Raw genomic sequence first — 13,661 nt, 5'->3', positions numbered from 1 at the left:
CATCAGGGCTACTGTCAATCCATTCTCTGCCCAGCCTGTATTTGTGTTGGGATTGCCCCAACCCATGTGCAGGACCTTGCACTTGGCCTTGTTGAACTTCATGCAGTTTGCACAGGCCCACCTCTCAAGCCTGTCAAGGTCCCTCTGGATGGCATCCCTTCCCTCCAGCGTGTTGACTGCACCACACAGTTTGGTGTTGTTGGCAAACTTACTGAGGGCACACTCAGTTCCACTGTCCATGTCACCATCAAAGATCTTAAACAGGACCGGTCCCAATACCAACCCCTGAGGTTCGCACTCATCACTGATCTCCACTTGGACATGGAACCGTTGACTGCCACATTTTGAGTGCAACCATCCAGCCAATTCCTTATCCACCAAGTGGTCCCTCCGTCAAGTCCATGTCTCTCCAATTTAGAGACAAGGATATCGTACGGGACAGTGTCAAATGCTTTGCACAAGTCCAGGTAGATGACATCAGTTGCTCTTCCCTTATCCACCAATGCTGTAACCCCATCATAGAAGGCCACCAAATTTGTCAGGCATGATTTGCCCTTCGTGAAGCCATGTTGGCTGTCACCAATCACCTCTTTGATTTCCATGTGCCTTAGCACAGTTTCCAGGAGGATCTGCTCCATGATCTTGCCAGGCACAGAGGTGAGACTGACTGGCCTGTAGTTCCCTGGGTCTTTGTTTTTTCCCTTTTTAAAAATGGGGGTTATGTTTCCCCTTTTCCAGTCAGTGGGAACTTCACCAGACTGCCACGACTTCTCAAAAATGGTGGATAGTGGCTTAGCAACTTCATCAGCCAGTTCCCTCAGGACCCGTGGATGCACCTCATCAGCTCCAATGGACTTGTGCACCTTCAGGTTCCTTAGATGGTCTCGAACCTGATCTTCTTCTACATTGGGTGGTTCTTCATTCTCCCAGTCCCTGCCTTTGCCTTCTGCAACTTGGGTGGTGTGGCTAGAGCACTTGCTGGTGAAGACTGAGGCAAAAAAGTCACTGAGTACCTCAGCCTTCTCCATATCCCAGGTAACCAGGTCTCCTGTTTCCTTCCGAAGAGGGCCTACATTTTCCCTAGTCTTCCATTTATCACTGACATACCTATAGAAGCATTTCTTGTTGTCCTTGACGTCCCTGGCCAGATTTAATTCTATCAGGTCTTTAGCTTTCCTAACCTGATCCCTGGCTGTTCGGACAATTTCCCTGTATTCCTCCCAGGCTACCTGTCCTTGCTTCAACCACTTCTCCAACTGTGCTCAGAGGGACAGCAATTACATTGCCATTGATAAAGGCCTGCAAGTATCAATATGTCTTATCCACCTGTAGAAAATCTTCAGAGGACCGGAGACCACTATGTCCTTTATGGGGTAAGTTTAAGGGCTGCACAATGTGCTAGGAACAGTGAATTTGACTGTAGTAAAGAGCTGTGAGGAATCTTCTGTCAGGTTTGAATCTGTCTTGTTGCCACATGGGTAATATTCAGTCCTTTCAAATGGTTTGAGCTCTTTGAGGCATCTTTGCACTTCCATACTGTGTTATATGCATATATGTATAAGTATGTGTGGTCTTTCTTGCATGTATTGCAGAACTAGGAAACATGGTTATTTGGCTGAGTACTTCTTATGGTTTCTTCCCATCCACTTTCTAAGAGAGCAGAGGAAACAGTGATGTACTGGGCAGAGCATGGTCAGAAGCTGTTTATGCAGCATAAGGCAACTTGACATAGTTTGTTGGAGACTCCTTGTACCTTATTACGTGGTAAAATTGGTAAAGAAATGGAAGCCTGATGATCCTGACCCCATGTATATGTCAGGGTGGTTTCCCTTGAGCAGTGACCTGTGTTTTTTTGTCCAGATAAAAGGACTGGATGTTTACAGTTTATCTCCCATCCAAACATAACACTGTTAATTAGAAATCATGGGGAACAGGGGAAGACTTGGTTACATCAATTATTAACATCAGAACAAAATTATGCTCTAATAATAAAACAGGTTGTACTGTAAGCAGAAGAAATAATGAAGTATAGTTTCCAACAAACACTTGAGGCTAAAACCCAAGTCTAGGGGTAAAGGTGGGCAGTACTTAATTAAACATCCATTAAACACTCACCAGACAAAATACACTTGCAGCACCCAGAGCAGACACAGAGAAGTTGCCTTTGATGACTGGACTACAGCAGTGCTCATCTTTCGCTGGTCCCACTGGCCTGACAGGAGGTAGGAGCACATTCCCACCCCAGGAGAGCTTGTAATCTGGTGGTTATAGATACACTTGAGAGGTGCAGGTTGAAATGCCCGTAGGCAAAGAAGGGAATGGGAGCTTGGTATCCTGCAGCCTCATAAAGTGGGCTAAGCCGAGGACTGTTGTATATAAGGAGCACCCATTTCCATTTCTTTTCCCTCTGCCAGTGCTTCAAAAGAAAACATAGCCAAGGACTGTGAGCTGTGAAGGGTCCAGTATCCTGGAAGCACGCCTAGGACTTGGGATGCTGACCAAACTGAACTCCTGGGGACCCAGGCCATGCAATACATGCATCATGATTTGGATGTGAGCTGCTTGGCCCTCTCAGAGTCCTCCCAGGGATTTTTGATACCTTAAAGCTTACAGAGCAGCTGAGCAGGAGGATTGCAACTTTAGACTGGAGTGTCTTAATCCCATTTCAAGCAGTTAAATGCTTTGGCTATAGATACTAATATCACAGAGGAGAAAAAAAGGAAGAAAGCTGTTAAATAATTGAATACAGATTCAGGGAGAGAGAGTGCTCATTTTTCTTTTGTTTTAGAGGTGCGGTGGGTACTGTTTTTGTTATGTTACCTATTTAAAAAAATGCAACACTGAGTTCAGCAGCAGTGCTAATTACCAGCATAACCACATGACCACTCTGGGCTAATGATAGTCCTAAACCCATGTTATCTTTTAATAGCTAAGCTGATTAAACTAGCACAGAGGAAAAACAAGTTAGAGAATTACCTTCATGGTACTTCTCCTAGGAAAATTAAGGTGCTTTCCAAGCGTGCAAAGTGCATATATCATGTGTCATTTCCCAGCCAGCCAAGATACAGCTGCCTAGTAACTACTGAGTTCGCATTTCTGTGAAACTATAGCACAGGACTGAAAGAGATGATAGAAACAGGTTGGATCACCCAGGTAAACTTGTGAACACAGGGAATAGTCATCTAATCAGATGCATGTGATAAGCAGCAGTTGCAACTTATTTTTGCTTTAAGTCTTCCTCTCCCTTCTCTTTTGTCCCCTTCAATTCCATGACAGAAAAGGGTGTGTCATCCCTCAAATTGGTCAAGATGGAAACCCATGCAGAATTTAAGTACTGCAACCTTGAAATACACAGCCAAACTCTGTTTTTACCCCCTTGTTCAATGGGGTAGGAAGGAACAGAAGAAAGAGAAGATGATACCCCGTTTGAAGGCCACAAAGGACCACTATGATCATCTAGCCCATCTTTTGGTAGCTAAGATGATTAAATGAGCACAGGAAAAACAAGGTAGAGAAATTACCTTCATGGTATTTCTAGGAAAATTAAGATGCTTTCCTTAGCCCCCTTCTCTTCCTATCTCTCCTATCCTGCTGCCCTCATAGCATGGTACATGTATGCAAACATGAGGAGTGCCAGCCAAAGGGACTAGGCTCCTAAAAAATGTAAAAGTGATTGCAATTAACTGTATAGGTAGTTCCCACCTCTGAGATAGGCAATGCTATTTAACCCTTTTTGAGTCAGGAAAGAGGCATAGGCACACAAAGCATGCCATATCCAGGCTGAGCAGAGCTTGAGCTAACCTTGGGATGGATTAAGACAGATGCCAGAATGTGAGGGGTAGTTTTCCAGCCCCTGCTTGAAATTTTCATGAGCAAATATCTCCAAACTCAACTGATCTTGCTAAGGACTTGACTGGTAGCAAATGTGAAACACTCCCCCTGCCCCCCTAGTCTGGGCTTTAGGTAGCTAATTTAATCTCTTGTGCTTGAGGATTTCATCTGACAGCTTCTTTCCCAAGAGTAGTTTGGCTGTTGGTGTGAAAGAAATAGGAGGACATAAATGGTTAAGAGTTTTGAAATTGGGCTCGGAACATCAAAGAGGTCTAAAGAGTGCCTGATAACTGTTCTGTGATACCCCCAAACAAATAAAAGAACGCACTCACATGTCTTCTGCAGCATTTAAAGTGTTTCAGAAGTTATTGCCCCGACTGCTTTTAAAAAATCTCCTTTTATGTGACTATATATGTATACACAGGTAAAAATATATTTTTTTAATTAGATACTCTTAATTAGTAGCTGTGTATGGTGTGTTAGAGGAGCCGTGTATACTTGGAGGATTTCTGTCAAACTTCCAAGGCTCACTTTATTTCTTGCTGTATTACTTGGCTTTGTTTGTGCATTGATGTAGTGTCAATTTTCAAATCCCCCTCCCCCAGGCAGAAATAGGTGACCTACTTTTCAGCTCTGGACATCTGCTAACTGTAGCCTGTCCGTCCCTCTGTCCTTTAACCTCTTCCATCCCTCCCTCTCTCTCTGCAGAGCATCTGCCATCTTCCAGCCCTTCCAGAGAGCTGTGGCTGTCCTGCAGGCTGCTTTAGGACGGGGGGGACCCCACCGCAGTGACAGGCAGATAATTCAGGAGGCAGTGCTGAAGCAGGGATGCACACACAACATCAAAGAGGTTGCAGTTCTGCCTCAGTGCCACAGAAGGTGAGCCCAGTAGCATTGTCAAAGCTGTCCGGGCCCAGGTACCATCTGGAAAGTCCTGGGGTGCCTCACCTCCCCATCACATGCCGGTGATGGAGCCAGGCCTCCTGCTGCCGGCCCTGCAGCGTTGCTGGACAAGTTTCCTGGGGGATCTGGATCCAGACCATCAGCAGCCATTGGTCCCTCCTGGGCCCGGCTCAGCAGGGAGCAGTGGTGGGGCTGGGGTGATGAGGTGGGAGTCCTGAGGCATGCCTGGCTTCCCACCACACTGGGAGGGCACCTCAGGGAGCTCCTCACTGCGCCCTCCCTCCCTCACCACCGGGGTCCCCCCCACACCAAGACTGCAGCCTCTTAGGAAAGGTGACAGGGGAACAGGAGAGGGCTGCAGGGTTGGCTGCAGCCTGGAAGCAGGGGAAGGGCTCTCCTTGCCTGGTTCAGATAAGCCCCCAGATGCTGAGACAGTCTCTGCCTGAGCGGAGGCTCCCGGGCCCAGCATTGAGAGAGACTTTTACTACTCCCACAAACTTCTTGGGCACCCTTTCCCCATGCTGAACAGTGATGCTGTGTTTGCTCAGCAGCAGTCTGGTCAGCAGCACCCGTGGGGTAAAAAACAAATATTCATCATACTTCTCATGAATAGAATAGAATAGGATAGTTCAGTTGGATGGGACCTACAATGATCACCCAGTCCAACTGCCTGACCACTTCAGGGCTGACCAAAAGTTAAAGCATGTTATGAAGTCTTTCCATTCAGAATTTTCCCTTTTACAGAGGCCCTGCTTTCTCCCAGAGGCCTCCTCTGCTATCACTGCTCTTACGAAGCAGCCCTTGAGTGTTGCCTTGCAATCCACTTCAACCCCAGTTTGTCCCATCCCTCCTAGCCCCTTCTCTGCCCTGTGTTAGAGATCCCCAGCAGGAGGCAGCAGTGGTGTTTGCTTGCATTGCAGCTTTTTCAGGCAGTGCCAATTACGTGCCTTGGCTCTGGATGGTGTGGTGGTAGTCTGTAAGGTTGTCCAGGCTCTGGCCTTGCTACTCCACAGCATTTACAGGTTTGCAGGTCAAGACCATAGTGTTGCACGGTGATTCTTGCACAGTGGTGGAGGGCAGACTCTAACCTGTGGTACCCAGGTCCTTTGGCTGGTTTTGCAATGCAAATATGCTTCTAGTTTGGTTAATTTATGCACTGGCTTTATTGGCTATACCATGTCTCCCTTCTGACAAACAGCAGGTGGCATGTTTGGATCAAAAATGTAAGTAAGTGCTCTGTCAGACTCTGGGGGCAGGGGAAGATGGCACAGGGATTGGGAAGCAAAGAATGCAGTAGGGATGCCCTTTCACTACATCATAACTTAAAGCTGCCACAGAAATCGTCAATTCTGGCTGGGCAGTTCTGCCTCTTCTTGCTAGCGATGTTCCAACAGAAAGGAAAGGGTAGCATTTCCCCTTGCAGCAGCCCAGATGAAGGTGCTCAGGCCTGTGCGATGGAGTGAGAATATACCCATTTTGCTATTGGAATTTGCCCATGGTGACACACTGCTATTGCTTTCTAGACCTTTGGTGAGGTTTGACGGTGAAAGCCCACACAACATGCAGAAGGAAATAACAATATGGGCCAGGAGTAGACACTGGGCTCTAGTTACTTATGCGTTCTCACTTAAGTAATGAGTTAGATGCTGCATCCCCATATGCCTTGTATACAGTGTGTGAGTTCACAGACATTTCAAGCTTCTGATTTCCCTTGCAAGGAGGAAGTCTCCAGTTATTTCATTAACTAGAAAAAGAAAGGTGACCCAAAGCAAATCCCTGCCCTCTGGACAGGAGAAGCAAAGCAGCTCCAGAAATTTGATCTCATTCTTGTTGAAATAAACTCTGGGCTTATGCAACTGCATGATAAACAGCACAGTCCAGAGCAGGCTTTGCTTGGACAGAGTATTTGCAAGCATCCAGCTCTGAGTCTGGCTCTCTTCAGCTCTGCCAGCTCCTGCAGCAGCTTTGGGTCCTCACAGAATCATACTCGTGTCCCTCAGGCCTGATCTGTCCCATGCATGAAGCCTTCACAAAGGACAGGAGGCTCAGCACAGCCATTTGAGGCTGTGGCATGGAGCAAAGCTCAAAAAAGGCACAGCACGGAAGTGATGTACATGGGAATAAGTGTATATTTTGTTTCTGGCTTGGCTTGGGGTATATGCAAGAGTTGATTTCAACTGGACAGAGTCAAGGAGAGTTAGTTAATTCCCCAGGATTCCCAAGCACTCACATCTAAGCATATGTAGAAATTATAAATATATACCTAGAGAGATATATTATATGTAGAGAGAGAGAGAGATAACCTCAAAAAAGGGACAGTACAGAAGTGAGGGACGGGGCAGCAAATGTGTACATATATATAGAGAGAGAGACAGATATCTATTTTCAACAACACCAAAGGATCAATTGTCAGAACTGTTTAAACACCAAGCACTAGTCAAGAGACATCATTGCTGGGTGTCTTTCTCTTAGAAGTGAACAGCAAAACATGGGCTGCTCCAGGCCCAAGGATCAGGCTGTCCGTGGGAAGGTCAGTCACTGGTATATTTCCTATTAGAGACAAGCAAAACAAATGGTCTACAAGAGAGAAGTTATTTCCACCTACTGTCAAACAGCACACTATCTGCAAACAAAAGTAGCTCCAAGTGTCTGCACTTACCCTATGGTTGGAGCGAAGAACAGAGGGAAAGACAGACATGCTGATGATTCCCTTTACTGTGTTGCTTCTTCCTGGCAATGCTAAATCCCCGCCATGCCCCTGCCCCATGCAGGTGTCTCTGCAAACAAGGGATATAAGGACAGCCTCTTTTTTTCCAAAAGTTCCTTTGATCCTTCTGGGCATTTGCCTTTTCCTGATCCTCATCTCTGGATTTCCATAACTTCCATGTTTCCCTCTAAAGAAGAAAATACAGGAGACAGATTGATTAGCTTAGTTCTAAAAGCCTGCATCGGTCTCATGATATTAAAGCCAAAGTCAGGCACTAAATAAATTGCTGCTATAGCTAAACAGTTAAAGCTGCCTAGCAGAGATGCTGCTTCCACCAGCAAAAAAAGGGGATTTTTACTGTTACAGATTTTCAAGGGGTGAGGAAAATTAGCAATAGCAGCAAAATGTTTGTTGCCATGTAATTATGTCCATGGTAGGGCTTTATTCTATAATAAAAATCTCACTCTGAGGAAAGCTACACCCACCATCAGTGTTTACTCTATGAAACCTAGTGCAAGGGGAGAAGAGAGGGTAATTCCCTGTCAAAAACGGCAGCTCTGGAGCTATGTTTCCTTTGGGAAATGAAGTTTGGTGAGCAACCCTTCACAGCAGATGATTATGCCACCTTGTGGCTTTGGTTAGTGCTAAGCTCTAAAGTATTTATATTTTTTGATATGGATGTCTCCCTGTAAATGCCAGATCTAGTGAAACAGCAAGAAAAAATGCCCAGTACTACTGTGAGAAAGGCAGTAGGAGTCAAGAGTCAGCCCTAATAACTTTACATTTGTTGTTCCTACTGTCCCATATTACTCTGCCCTTATGCCCGACTTAACCTACCTGCCTAAAGGGCGGGGCAAACACTTGAAATGAGTAGTTGTCTGCTACACTGGAGGCAGGGCAGTTTATTCTTGGTACTTCTTAACCTGTGTCATGGTTTACCCCATGGCAACTAAGCACCCCACAGCTGCTCGCTCACTCCCCGCGGTGGGATGGAGGAGAGAATCAGAAGGCTAAAAGTGAGAAAACTTGTGGGTTGAGATAAAGACAGTTTAATAGGTAAAGCAAAAGCCCTGTGCGCAAGCAAAGCAAAACAAGGAGTTCAGTCACTTCTTCCTATCAGCAGGCAGGTGTTCAGCCGTCTCCAGGAAAGCAGGGCTCCATCACATGTAGCAGTTACCTGGGAAGACAAATGCCATCACTCCAAACACCTCTCCTTTCTTTCTTCTTCCCCCCAGCTTTATATGCTGAGCATGACGTCATATGGTATGGGATATCCCTTTGGTCAGTTGGGGTCAGCTGTCCTGGCTGTGTCCCCTCCCAGCTTCTTGTGCACTCCCAGCCTACTCGCTGGTGGGGTGGTGTGAGAGGCAGAAGAGACTTTGACCCTGTGTAAGCACTGCTTAGCAGTAACTAAAACATCCCTGTGTTATCAACACTGTTTCCAACACAAATCCAAAACATAGCCCTGTACTAGCTACTATGAAGAATATTAACTCAATCCCAGCCAAAACCAGCACAACCTGAAATCTTCAAGGTCAGATAATCTTTGGTTGCTACACTTGTTTTTTAATAGAAGTCACCTGAAACTCTGGCACCTTGATGGCAGAGGCTTTTGCTCAAGCAGGTGCATCCTTGATGCCCAACATGCCTGCACCAGCTGGAACCTGCTGCATCTGAGGAGGGCACAGATGGAGAGATCTATAAGGAAAAGGCCCCCATCTGTTTCAGTGGCCTTGAGCTTAAAGTGGAGGGTCCCTAGGATCAGACTCTGTATATGAATAGAGGCAGTCTGCCCTGTCTCCACATCAGATGGAGAGAGGAAAGGCCACCAGAAACACGGAAGTGATGCAACCTGTGAAGTAAGATCAGAGATCCAGATAAATCACAAAATGAAGAAAAACCACAAGGTCTCTTGTCTTGCAGTGCTATCAGATGATACTGAATGCTCAAAGACCAGTCTCTTCTCTCTGAAACATGCCACTGGCTTGTCCTAAGTAGTGCTGACACACATAAGACTGGCAGGAGGAATTAAACTGCCATTAACTCCTTTTGTTGTTGTTTAGGTAACTAAGCAGCCAGATGATAGTGAGCAGAGGGCTTGGCTGCCCTTGGCAACTTTGATTATAAATACTGAGAGCAGCAAAAAAGGAAAAGCTGAAATAAAAACAAACAAAACAAAATTACTCCTACACTTCCCTAAGAGGAGGAGGAAATTCTTCATTCTAATTAGCTAACTTTAGGAAGAAAAAAAACACACATCATCAACAGATGCTACCAGGTGTCACAGCCAGTCAGGATAGAAGCTGTGAACTGACCTTTGAATGTATCTATCCCCCTGCAGCTGAAACTTTAAAGGGAGATGTATTTCAAACCTCCCATGTCTTGTGATGTTTAAAGATCTACAGAATTTACTGATAAAATTTCCACTTTCAAGTAAGTCTCCCACTGACACATGTTGTGTCAGCTCCTAGGGGCTTCACACAACTAGTTTCCTCCCACTCTCCTTCTCCAGACTGAAAGCCACACTGGAAGTTTTGTCAAAGATCACTTGGAACCACTTGTGGGGATTAAATTCCACCAGTGGACACCCTCTATGGTGATGACAAGTTTCCCCCTGCTGCGTGTGCCAATATGAAAGGGTCCTTCTAGCAAGGCTGATGCAGCCTTTAAGCAAAAGGAGAAATGATCTTGGTTCTGCATCAGGGCCACGGAGACTGGATTCTGTTCCTAGTCGTCTTCTTTTACCCCATCTTCAGCAAATCGTTGAACCTCTGTATACCTGTCAGTGGCACAGGCCAGCCCTATTCCTGCTTAACTACCACATTTGGTCCATGGGCGTTTGGTTGTAGATTTCTGGTCTAGATAGGTTTTGCCTTTCTGATACCTGTAACTTGATTTTTTGTTAAAAAATCTGTTCTTTCCTGCTCACATTTCATCCCCCTTCCCAGCCTTTTAGGTAATTTTTCTGTCTCCAAGCATGGGTTTCATATATTATGATGCTAGAGATTTTTGAAATCCAAATCCAGATTCTTATCTCTGTAACTCCAAATATTGCTGACACCCAGAGACTTTACAAATATGTGATTTGTTGTTAGAACTTGTGAGAGGATAAGAGCTATTTTTACTACAGAACAATGCTACTTTGTGAGTGTTCTTTCAAAGATGAAGAAGAAATCACTCTACAAGCTCTCTAAATACGTGCAACTTGCTGACATTATCTAAAATGTTAAATGCTTGTAAGCAGATTTAAGTAAGTATTTTGGCTGTGTGATCTCAGTCTTTGAAATGGGAGAAGTCATGTCTGTTTAGCAGAACAATTCTGCCATAAGTGCAGGCTTTGATCTCAAATGGATGTTATTTGCATATCTTGGGGGATTGTCTGCTCCCTCCAGCCTATTGACTTACCTGACTGGTCCTTGAGGAACTTATCTTGTGAACACCCAGGGTCTTTCCTTATCCTTTTTGAGTTATGTCTTCTCCCTAGGCTTTATGCTACAGTCAGTTCTCCCTTACTCCACAGTTACAAACTAACAGAACTAATTGTTCTCATAAATCCTTAATCTATTTTCTGTTAAATCAGAGATGCACAGAGACCTTTGGAAAACAGGTTATGTTTAATACTAAGAACTCAGTGTTACCCTGTCAAAGCTTACCAGATGCACTGAGTTTCAATGCCACTTCACTTACATTTATGTAAACATCACAGATAGATAGACACTGGCTTTGTAAAAAAGACAGAAAGCGGACAAATAAAGCAAGAGGCCAGTTGTTATGTACAATTTAATCTCATTGTAACTAAACTGCTTCACTTAAATGAGACAAATTGAGGATTTCAGTCTTTCTAGACACCGAAGATTGATTTTTGGAAGATGGGTATTTCTGTGTTTCTGTTCATGCATGTGGTAGGGAAGTATGAATTGTCTGATCTCTTAACATTACAAGCTACAGCATATCACCTCTGCAGAGAAAATAGTACAGAATAATCCCATCTGGTTGTAAATCTTACAAACCAGAATTTGACAGATTCCTAAAACCAAAAGTGGTTAACATAAGAATGTCAGAGAGAACACGCCACTCCAATAAAAAAAAATCACTAAACCATCTTCAAAAGAAGTAATTCAAAGTGTTTGAAACAACTTTGAATGACACAGAATATATGAAGGCAGTGAAAATTCCCTTTAAAATGACTGTCACTTATTTTTCTTTAGCCACAGGAAAAAAAAACTTTTAGCAAAATAGAAAGAAAAGATGCTGTCCTTTTGACGCCTGCCCTCTCCTTTGTTTTGTGAGCAAGATGGAAAGCCATCCTACGCCTCTTCAAGTCTTCCTTCCCCAACCTGAACTGCAATCATAAGTGTTACTGAAATTATGGCAATGAAATCCAATCTTCTGTTGTATGACTGAGAGGCTTTTGTCCCTACATCTGTTCCTGTCTTTACAATGCCTGGCCTCTGAGAAGCATTTCTGGAGCAAGACTGAAGACAGTGGTCCCAGGGATTCTAAGCATTTCCTTGTTGGCTGCATGCCTAGAAATCTGTCAGGATCTGGAAATAAACTGGACTCTTCAAGTGCTCAATTCACAAAACCTAGCCTTAGTTGTAGGTGGAAAAAAGATACCAATTTATAAAAAGGGACAAAATACTTGTCCCAGTGAACATTATCTCTCACAAGGCCCAAGTTAGGACAGTGGGCTCCAGAATGCACGTATTCCTCAATCTCTTTCATCACCAGTTCCTGATTTTTCAGGGCTGATCCTTCAAGCAGGTCTACTAGTAAAGAGAAGTGGGCTCCCATTCACTCTAGCTTTCATTTTAAGTGTACTGCCTGATCCTGTACAGACACAGCAGTACACTCTCTACATTTTGGATTTGAACTTTCCCTAACCCTGTTTAATTCTACCTGGGGGATGAATGCTGTATGTGAACAAGCACGGGAACCGTTGTTCTCCAGGAACTGTGTAGAACTGTGTGACAAACAGGTCCTCTGAATGTTGCATACTTCTTCCCTAACTTTATACTTCAGTATGTCCTGGATACACCTGCCAGACCTGCAGAGGAAAAGGGGTAAGGATGAGGGCTAGATTATCACCTCTCTGCCGGGATCCCTTGTCAGCCTTCCTTTAAGGGATATGATAAGTGTTCAGGTTGAGAAACGTAAAACATCTGGGCTTCAGTTTATTGCTGGCTCCTGTAGCATATCAGGAGTTAAAAATAAGGACTTAACTGAATGGGAGCTATTTTCTTCTGTTTTTTTTTGGTTATGATCAGTTCTCAACATTTAGGTTAGTGTAGGGCTAGGGAAACTAACGCTTTGAGAGACCAGTTGCTTGCCGCTATCAGTCAGCACCCTTCCTGGCTCCAGGATCCTGCTGAATCAAACAATAGTTTATTAATCCCTAAACCTGCCCACTTCCCTGTAATTATAGGCAAAGGATAGACACCTGATGTGCAAGAGAAGCTGAGGGCACAGTCTCACCTACATGAGCACTTCTCCCAACTCTAGCTCCAGGGAATCTAGCAACTGAACCCTTGCCACTCTATAGTTCCCAGTACATGGGCTTTTTGTACTATAACCTACAATAGAAAAGAGAAGCTAAGGATACCAACCGTTCCTAATGCTGCAGGCTATGTATAATGTGGGAACTGACTGTAACTGTCAGAGCCTGAGATTTCAAAATTCTATTTTGAATGCTTCTCAGTTTTAGTGGCTGCCTATGTGTAGTACAATGCCTACAGTAAAATGAACATAAGCACTAAATCTATTTCCCTACAACCTAGGAGAAATTCAGATCTCTATGGGAGAGAGAGATACCGTCTAAGAATTAAGCCCTAATCAAACCTGTAACCATAGCCTAATGACGTAAATTAAATTACAAGAGACTGTGTTGGCTCTGTTTTCCTGAGTCCCTCTCATACCCTTCTAGGCCATGCAAAGTTCAGTAACAAACATCACTCCCTAAGTAATAGATTGTTAAAGCTGTTGCTATCTCTTAAATCAGATTTATTACCAAAGTAGCTCTCCCTTCAGCAAGTTGTAACAGAAGGCATTAGCCTCAATTAGAGCAAGCCCAGATCCTGTCTTTGCAGGCTGTCCAGAATATATGTAAGCTGTTGCTATCTTCCTATCCCAAAAGCCAACTCTAGCCTCAAGCCTACTATTCATGTTAATTACAGACAGGAGACCAATCACTAATTGTAAGAGGAAATTCAGGACCTTATCC

This window comes from Nyctibius grandis, chromosome 4, assembly GCF_013368605.1.
Source record: "Nyctibius grandis isolate bNycGra1 chromosome 4, bNycGra1.pri, whole genome shotgun sequence".
Classification (NCBI taxonomy): Eukaryota; Metazoa; Chordata; class Aves; order Nyctibiiformes; family Nyctibiidae; genus Nyctibius; species Nyctibius grandis.
The sequence above is the reverse complement of the archived record's forward strand: the minus strand, read 5'-3'. Positions refer to the sequence as shown.